This window comes from Capsicum annuum, chromosome 11 (genome assembly GCF_002878395.1).
Source record: "Capsicum annuum cultivar UCD-10X-F1 chromosome 11, UCD10Xv1.1, whole genome shotgun sequence".
Classification (NCBI taxonomy): domain Eukaryota; kingdom Viridiplantae; phylum Streptophyta; class Magnoliopsida; order Solanales; family Solanaceae; genus Capsicum; species Capsicum annuum.
In genome coordinates, this window is record NC_061121.1 from 230,431,112 (window position 1) to 230,439,379 (window position 8,268).

The following is an 8,268-nucleotide window of genomic DNA, read 5'->3' on the forward strand; positions in this document are numbered from 1 at the left end:
AGTTAATTAACTTTTTATTTTTTTTTTATGTGTGTAGTTTGTTATTTGACTTAATCAGTATCCTTCATTGTGTTTATGTAGGGTTTGATGAATGATTAATTTGAGCATTTAATGATATCTAAGAGGGCACAAAATCTTTCACTTTTTAGTGCAAACAATTGAGGAATATTCTACTAATATATGAAGCTTATATTAAATAGCGCAATAGTTTTAACCCGAAGCTTGTTCAAACTGTTAGAAAAAACAATTTAATTTACGTAATTATGTCTTCAATAGTGTGATCATTAAGCTAATCGCTTCACAACCCCGGGGATGTGAGTATGCATTAAGTAATCCTCCCAATTGATGCAACTTGGATCAAAGTTGAACACATCATCCATCTTGCATTCTTTCATTGTCATTCTCAATCTTTCAGTATTAGAATCATCAAATCTGAAAAAAGCATACAAATCAAGAAATGATATATGTTAACCAAATTATGTTTAAAATCACTTGGAAATTATTAAGATGGGGGGGTTGTATATGGAAATTAGTCTTAAGTTACATATATCGTTAGTGTAAGACATTTTTCCACTATCAGGTTCCTAATTTAGATGTTATAGTAGGTATTCTGGTTGTGTTATTTTCAAAATTACAACTCATATGTTTTAAAGAGGCTTAGTTATCTGTAGATATTCTTTGGATGACCAGGTCATAGATAGTGTAAACTGTGTAAACTATCTTTTAAATGATATGGGGTAGAAGTACGTAAGTAATATTAACCATCAATGTAAATAATTCTTAATCATCAGGTTATCTTTATCTGTGAATAGCAGGTAATATATCTTATCTTTAAGATTTCAAATTCTAAATTCAAAGGAAGCTAGTTGACGTGTAGATATTCTTTAGATGAACTGATGATGAAAAAAATTATTTACACTGAATATCTTTTAAACGATGTGGAATAGAAGTACGTAAGTAATATTAATCATCAATGTAAATAATTCTTAATCATCAGGTTATCTTTATCTGTAAATAGCAGGTAATATATCTTATTTTTAAGATTTCAAATTCTAAATTGAAAGGAGGCTAACTGACGTGTAGATATTCAAACCTGATGGTGTAAAAAATTATTTACACCGAGAGTACATAAAACTAAGCTCTTAAAAATTATAATGTGCACATACCTTCCATGGAAAATTAAGTAAGGCTTGTAAAGTTCAGATAGATGTATGTCCTTATCAATCTCCCTTTTCAAATTTGTGTAGGTTCCATCACTAAGATAATATAATGACAATACATTTGCCAATTGTAATATCTAAACAGATCAAGAAACAATTTATTAGTGTTATTGTTAGAAAAATAAAAATAAAGAACATATTTAAGGTTATTACCATGAAGTTTCATGTTTACTTAACAATTCAGAGACAAAACTAGATTAATTACTATTAACTATAAAGTATAATTTGTCACACCCCTTTTTTACAACCAAAAAGATTCATTTTAAGGTTCGAAAGGGTTTTATTATTAAGTGACAAAAGATGAGAATTTGTTTCGAAAAGGATTATTTACTTTTAAACTCAGAGTCGTCACTTCACATAATTGGGTGTGCCAAGTCACCTTTGGGAATCCTTTTCAAAACTATTTTTGACTCTTTTAAACTGATCCGCAAACAGAGATTTCGATTAAGGAATTCTGTTGATAGAGGGGAAGGTGTTAGGCACAAATCGATCCTGTGGTTTGACCACGATCGCTTGGTGGAGCATATCGGCTAATTCGACACTAAGAGTGTATAAAACACACAAAAACATACAAACCAATCAATCAAACAAACAAACAAACAAATCTAAAATTATAGTGTCCAGTTCAATTATTACAATCCAAAAATAGAAAAATGTGGAAATGTAAATCCTATTCTAAACTAATTCTAGACTAGTGCTCTACCCGACGCCTCGGGTCTTCATCACAAACATCCTCCGAGTACAAGATACTTTGAGGCATTCCCCGGAGAATAAGTACATAAACCTCGAGGCATTCCCCGATAAAATGAATACATTTTTTCTCAATTTTTATGCGTTAAAACTAAAAAGAACCATTCAACAAACATTCACACATTTAAAAGTCATCAATCCTAAAATTTGCCTACCCGCACCTACATTTGCCTATCTGTTTTCACACATCAAAATTGTATCACGTTCCGACAATATTCAAGCTTATCCCGAAAACAAAAATAAACAAAAGTTAATCTAAATTTACCCTTTCTATCAAGTTTTCAATCCCAACCCAACAACCAATTTTAATTCTCAAAAAATACATCGTTTCACCATATTAACCATAATCAAGGTAACTGACCACAGATCAAGTCAAACACACGTCTATCACCAACAAGAATTAAACCAACACACGATATTCAATTCAATGCACCTAATATCATCAAATATCATCAACAATGATATAAGAAGAAGAAAGGAGTAGAATCGAACCTCAATTGGAGCTTTATTATGTAATATTACGTGACCAAAAGTCGAGACCGCATCCAAAAACCTCAATCGAACCTCAACACAAAATGAAATCCAACCTGGTATTAAATTCAATTTCGAACAGAGTTAAAACCAGTCAAAAATAATACCCCAAAATTTGATTCGATCTCAAAAATCACAAAGAGGCAAACAAAACACCCAAAACCCGATTCGTATCACCAAGAAACATCACTATATAGCTCATTTTCCAGTTGATTTCTTTGGAGTCGGGGTGCTGGTTATGGCGATTTTGACTGAACTGAATTTTTTGGTCAATTTTTAGGTGGTTTTTGAGATCGATAGTGTTCTCCGATGTCGGATTCCGATCGATTTCTGGCGAAAGCTCACCGAAAAAAAGTCAGCCTACACCTTTTCCCTCTCTCTCTCTCGCAGATCTCTCTTTCTCTCTCTCTCTTACAGCTCTCTCTGTTCTGCAGCTCTCTCTCCCTCTGTTTCTCAACCCCACTACTTTCTCTCTTTGATTCTCTGATTCATAATCTCAGTGTGTGTTTGTGTTTGGCGTCTGTATATGTGTAATGGTGTGACCAGTGTGTGTGTGAATTTCATGTGAGAGCCAAGAAAAATAGAGGTCCGTGTGTTGTGGGTTAATCTGAGTTGTTGTTATCCCCCAAAATAATTCCGTGAGGTTTGTATGTATATGTGTTTTTTTGGAGAAGATCCCATTTGTGCTTATCAAACCCCTTTTTTCCAAAAAGATTCGTTTTACGGTTTGAAAGGGTTTTTATTATTAAGTGACAAAAAGATGAAAATTTTGTTCCAAAAAGGATCTTGTACAGTTAAATTCAGAGTCGCCACTTGACATAAATCGGGTGTGCCAAGTCACCTTTGGAAATCCTGTTTCAAAACAGTTTGACTCTAAAAAATTGATCTGCAAACAGAGATTCCGGCTAAGGAATTCTATTGACCGAGGGGAAGGTGTTAGGCACCCCTCGATCCCGTAGTTCGACCACGGTCGCTTGGTGAAACGTATCGGCTAATTTGACACCACGAATGTATAAACCACACAAAAAACAAATAGAACGATCAATCAAACAAATAAATCCAAAATAATGTCCAGTCCAAATTATACAGTCCTCCAAAAAAATATGAAAATGTAAATCCTATTCTAAACTAATCCTAGATTATGCTTTACCCGACACCTCGGGCCTTCCTCACGATCATCCTCCACCAATATGATACATGGGGCATTCTACGGTGAATAAATATATACAGATACTTTGGGGCATTCCCCGGCCAAATGAATACATTTTTCAATGCAAAAAAAAAAACTAAAACCAAACCATTCAATTCAAGTTCCACATTCAAACATTCAACAAGAAAGACTTAATCCTAAATTTGCCTACCCAAACCCACATTAACCTATCCATTTCAAAATAGAATCTTTTTATCATGCTTAAAATTAATATTTGCCTTGAAATAAACCAACAACCACAAATCAAAACTTATTCAAATTTATTTTTATCAATTTTTTATCTCGACCTCCAAATCAGCGATTTTAATTCTCAAACGAGATTTATTTCACTATGTACGTAATTCACAACCAAAGAAACAACTAAATAATCCTTCACTAACAACAAGAAAAATCAACCAATCACACTAATATTCGATTCGATGCATCAAATATAACAAATAATGAAATAAAATAGGGGAAGGTTAGAATCAGATCTCGAAGGAACTTGTTTTCGTCAATAATAAAGAAAACCCACAATCAAAATCCTCTGACGGGAACCTCCACAGCGACGAACTTAGTATCAACAAAATAATAATCGGACTGCTCCAAAACAGTGGGAAGGAAATTCTTAATACGAAATTCAGATCACGGACGTTGACCTAATTCGAATTTGGAAACCCCAAGACCCGATGTCAATGACGAAGCGCGACAATAGATGACTCAACCCAACAACACAATGGGGCAATGAAACCCAGCAGCCCTGAGCTCCGACAAACTACGAATGGGAAGAAACTGACGAACGGGGGCAGATTCTGGTGAGTTCCCATGCAAAATCACAAGAAAAGGTAAGATTTGAGGATTTTTAAGGCCCGAACAGATTGAAGACGCTAACCTGGAGATATTCCGGCGCGTTTCCAATCGGAGACAGCAAAGAGAAGATGATTTCGGCGCATTTTCGGTGAGTCTATCATCGGAATAGTAACCCACTCGCAAAATCCTACGTTCTCCCTCTCTGTGACTCTCTTTCTCTCGATCCCTCCATTTTTGTGTGTAGTGTGCGATTTATATGGGGGAGGGGGATGCTTAGGGGTTGGGGTTGGGTAGGGGTAGTGAGGTGGTTTATTTTGATTGGGTAGGTTGTTAGGATGAGGTGTAAAGGAGGTTAGGATAGGATAAAATTTGTTAGGTAGTTTCTTAGGGAGTTTATTTTAAGTTGTTATTTTTTGTATTTTTGCAGGGTATAATTACATGGGTGAGGGTACGCAGTAGGATAAAGAAAAAATGGGTAAAAACGATATCGGGGAGGAACGAAATTAGGTGTCTACATCATGCTCCCTTTGATTGTAAACATGAAGTATTTTCAGAGAAGTAGACAACAAGGCAAAATTTTTCTCGATCATTATTCAAAGGAAGAAATAGAAAGAAGAAGATCAACCGAGATGTAATACCCGGGAAATTTTTCATTGAAATTTTGTACGTAAACGTGTTGGGTTCTATCTTCTAGAATGAATTATAAATTTTTCGTGCAGAATGTCTTAGATTATGACCCACCATTGCGTGGAGTATCGAATAATCTTTCCAAAGATATGTGTATCATCCAAAACGGACACCCGAGTGACGAGTTATGAACATTCCGATCGAACCGTGAATAGTAGTGAATAGTAAAACGTGCAGGAAAAAGTACTGAGGCCTGGCGTATTTTTGCTCCAAATTTAAACAATCATAACTCCTTGTACATAATGATCTGGGTGATCTACTATATATCAACGGAAATCTCTGCGAGTCCTCTTTCCAATGAAATTGGTTTCATCTAATCTGTCTATCGGAGCAAAAATTTATGGTCGATCTACTTCAGCCAATCAAAAGTGAATTTTTGGGTCAACTTCAAATGACCATAACTCCTCGTACACAATGATCTGGGTGAGATACTATATATCAACGGAAATATATGAGAGTCCTCTTTCTAATGAAATTGGTTTCATCCAATTTGAATATCGGAGTAAAACATTATGGTTAATCTACTTCAGACTATCAAAACAGTCCACCAAAGGACAGATTCAAGAATTATTTGATTTTTAGGGGCGTTTTGGTCATTCCCCCTCACCCAAAATCCGTCCAAACCCTATATTAAATCCTATTAGAAGCATTATATGTTATATTTCATCAAATTCCCTCAAAAAGAAAACCCTAAGCTCCTACATCCAACTTCAAGAACCTCCAAGTTCACCATTAATTCTGCAAATTTATTCAAGATTCCAAGTTCCTAGTTCAAGAACTCCAAGAACAATCTTTCAAAGGCACGATTAACATCTCAAAAATGAGTATCGATCCAAAGTTCATCATTCAGGGTATGTAGGGTTTTTCAACAAGAACTCTCTTTCGTTCTTGTGCCCAAAAGTAATTTTCTTTACAAAGGCATGATTTTTATTTGATTTTTACAAATTTGAAGCATGAACCCATATCTTATGATGATTATTATGAAATCTTGATGTTTATGATTTTGAAAGATGAATTTACATGTGTGGAGATATAAAGCATGAATCTTGAATGATATTTATCATGATTTTGATATTTGGGTCATGAATCCCTATTGAAAATTGTGTTTTTTTGAGAAAGTGTGTGTTATAAGCACGTTGATGTTGAATATTTGAGATATTTTGAATGATTTGACCTTTTGTTCTTAATGGAGTTGTTTGAACTCGAGTGTGAAAGAAATCCACAACGTGATTGATTTTGATAGATGGGAAGCATGATGGCTTCCGATGTATATTTATATATTACTGAAATTTTTTTGTTGTGGATTGTCTTTGAAATGATCTGAGCTAAGTCTGGGAGAAATCTTTAGCACCGAGTGGGAGGTATAAAGCGACCTTACTTTCCTAGAACTACGTTCCCCTGTAGGAGTGAGCCTGAGGCTGATTTATATAGTGATCACTAGTTTGTGTGGATTTGATATCGATAGTCCTACTCCGATGGCAAGGATAGAATGACTCTCCCCAACGTAAGTTGTAAATTGGACTCCATGTAGCTCACATGATTTATGTCGGTTGTAGGATCTCCCAGTGTGTGTGTGTTTCCTTGTGTCTATGGTGAATGGTGAAGTGATTTGAAAGTGGAATTGTGAAAGTTATTCTTTCGAAAGATTTAAATGATATTTACATTATGAGAATTGTTATTCTTGATGAACTGGAAGTGATTGACAAATTATATGATGATTCACATGTGTTATTGTACTTATTTCATCCTCTCATGATTATGATAATTTTCTTCGGGCTATATGAATCTTTCATACATCCTACATATTTCTTATAAATATTTATGATGATGATGTTTATACAACTGCATACACCCCCATATACTCGGTTCCTTTCCATGGTACTGACCCATATCTTCGGATGTGGGCTGCATTTTCTCGGAATGTAGGTTCAAGTGCTCAGTTCCAGGTTCGACAGTGATTCTTTGGGCACACTGTTCTACATCCTCTGTTGTGGTGAGTCCTCATGTTCCGAGGACGTGATGTCTGATGTTGGTTTCATGGAATCATTTACATTTGATAACTGAGTATGAGTCAGTTGGGGCATATCTCAATGGCTTGCTGGTTTTATTGATTTTTTTAGAGGCTTGTCAGACTAGTATAGATGTTGAGTGTTGACTAATAAGTCATATTTGTTATCTTTCTGAAATTCTTTTATTCTTGGATGATGATTACTCTGTTGATATTTGAGGGTTATTTATGGAAACCCCGTTGATTTGTGTTGAACTAAATGAAAATGGCTCAAAGGGTTAGCTTGCGGCTACTCGTAGACTCAAGCACTGTGTGACGCTCCGAGACCCATTTTCCGGGGCGTTACACGAGTTCTGACTTAAGCCATCCTACCCACCCAAGTTATGGAGGAATCAAGTGACGGTGTCTCAAAGGATTGGAAGGAAATGGACTATACCGAGTTGGAGAGTCGAGTGATGTTCCATCGAGGTTCTGGTCCGCGGCTCTGTCATTACATCAAAAAATAAAATTACAAGTTAAAACATAAATTAAAATTTCAAAATCCTATCTATGCAGCTTTCTTTGAATCTTGACTTGAGTTTTATCACCCTATTCTTCAGGCGGGCTTCTGAATTGACATTTTTGACTTTTACTTTCATCAACTTCCAATTTGATCACCCTGTTCTTCAGGTGGGCTCCTGACTTGCAATTTTCTCACTCTGTTCTTTTAGGCAAGCTCTTGCAACCAAAATCAAAACTAGAGCGAAAATTATCCTGAACAAAGATTATGATAAAGAAGGATTTCCTTTTTGAAAGTAATGTCCCATTTTTCAGGAGGGTCCTGAACAGAAGGTAATGTCCCATTTTTCAGGAGGGTCCTGAACATGAAATTAAAGTCCCATTTTTTAGGAGGGTCCTGAACAGAAATTAAAGTCTCATTTTTCAGGAGGGTCCTGAACATGAAAGTAAAGTCCTATTTTTTAGGAGGGTCCTGAACAGAAAGTAAAGTCCCATTTTTCAGGAGGGTCCTGAACAGAAAATAAAATCTCATTTTTCAGGAGGGTCCTTAACAGAAAATAAAATTCCATTTTTCA

At 35.4% G+C, this 8,268-nt stretch overlaps 1 pseudogene; it reads right to left on the bottom strand.

The window, feature by feature from the left end:
• Window positions 1-284: 284 nt before the first annotated feature.
• Window positions 285-8,268, bottom strand: part of LOC107854843 — a 106,065-nt pseudogene continuing 98,081 nt past the window's right edge.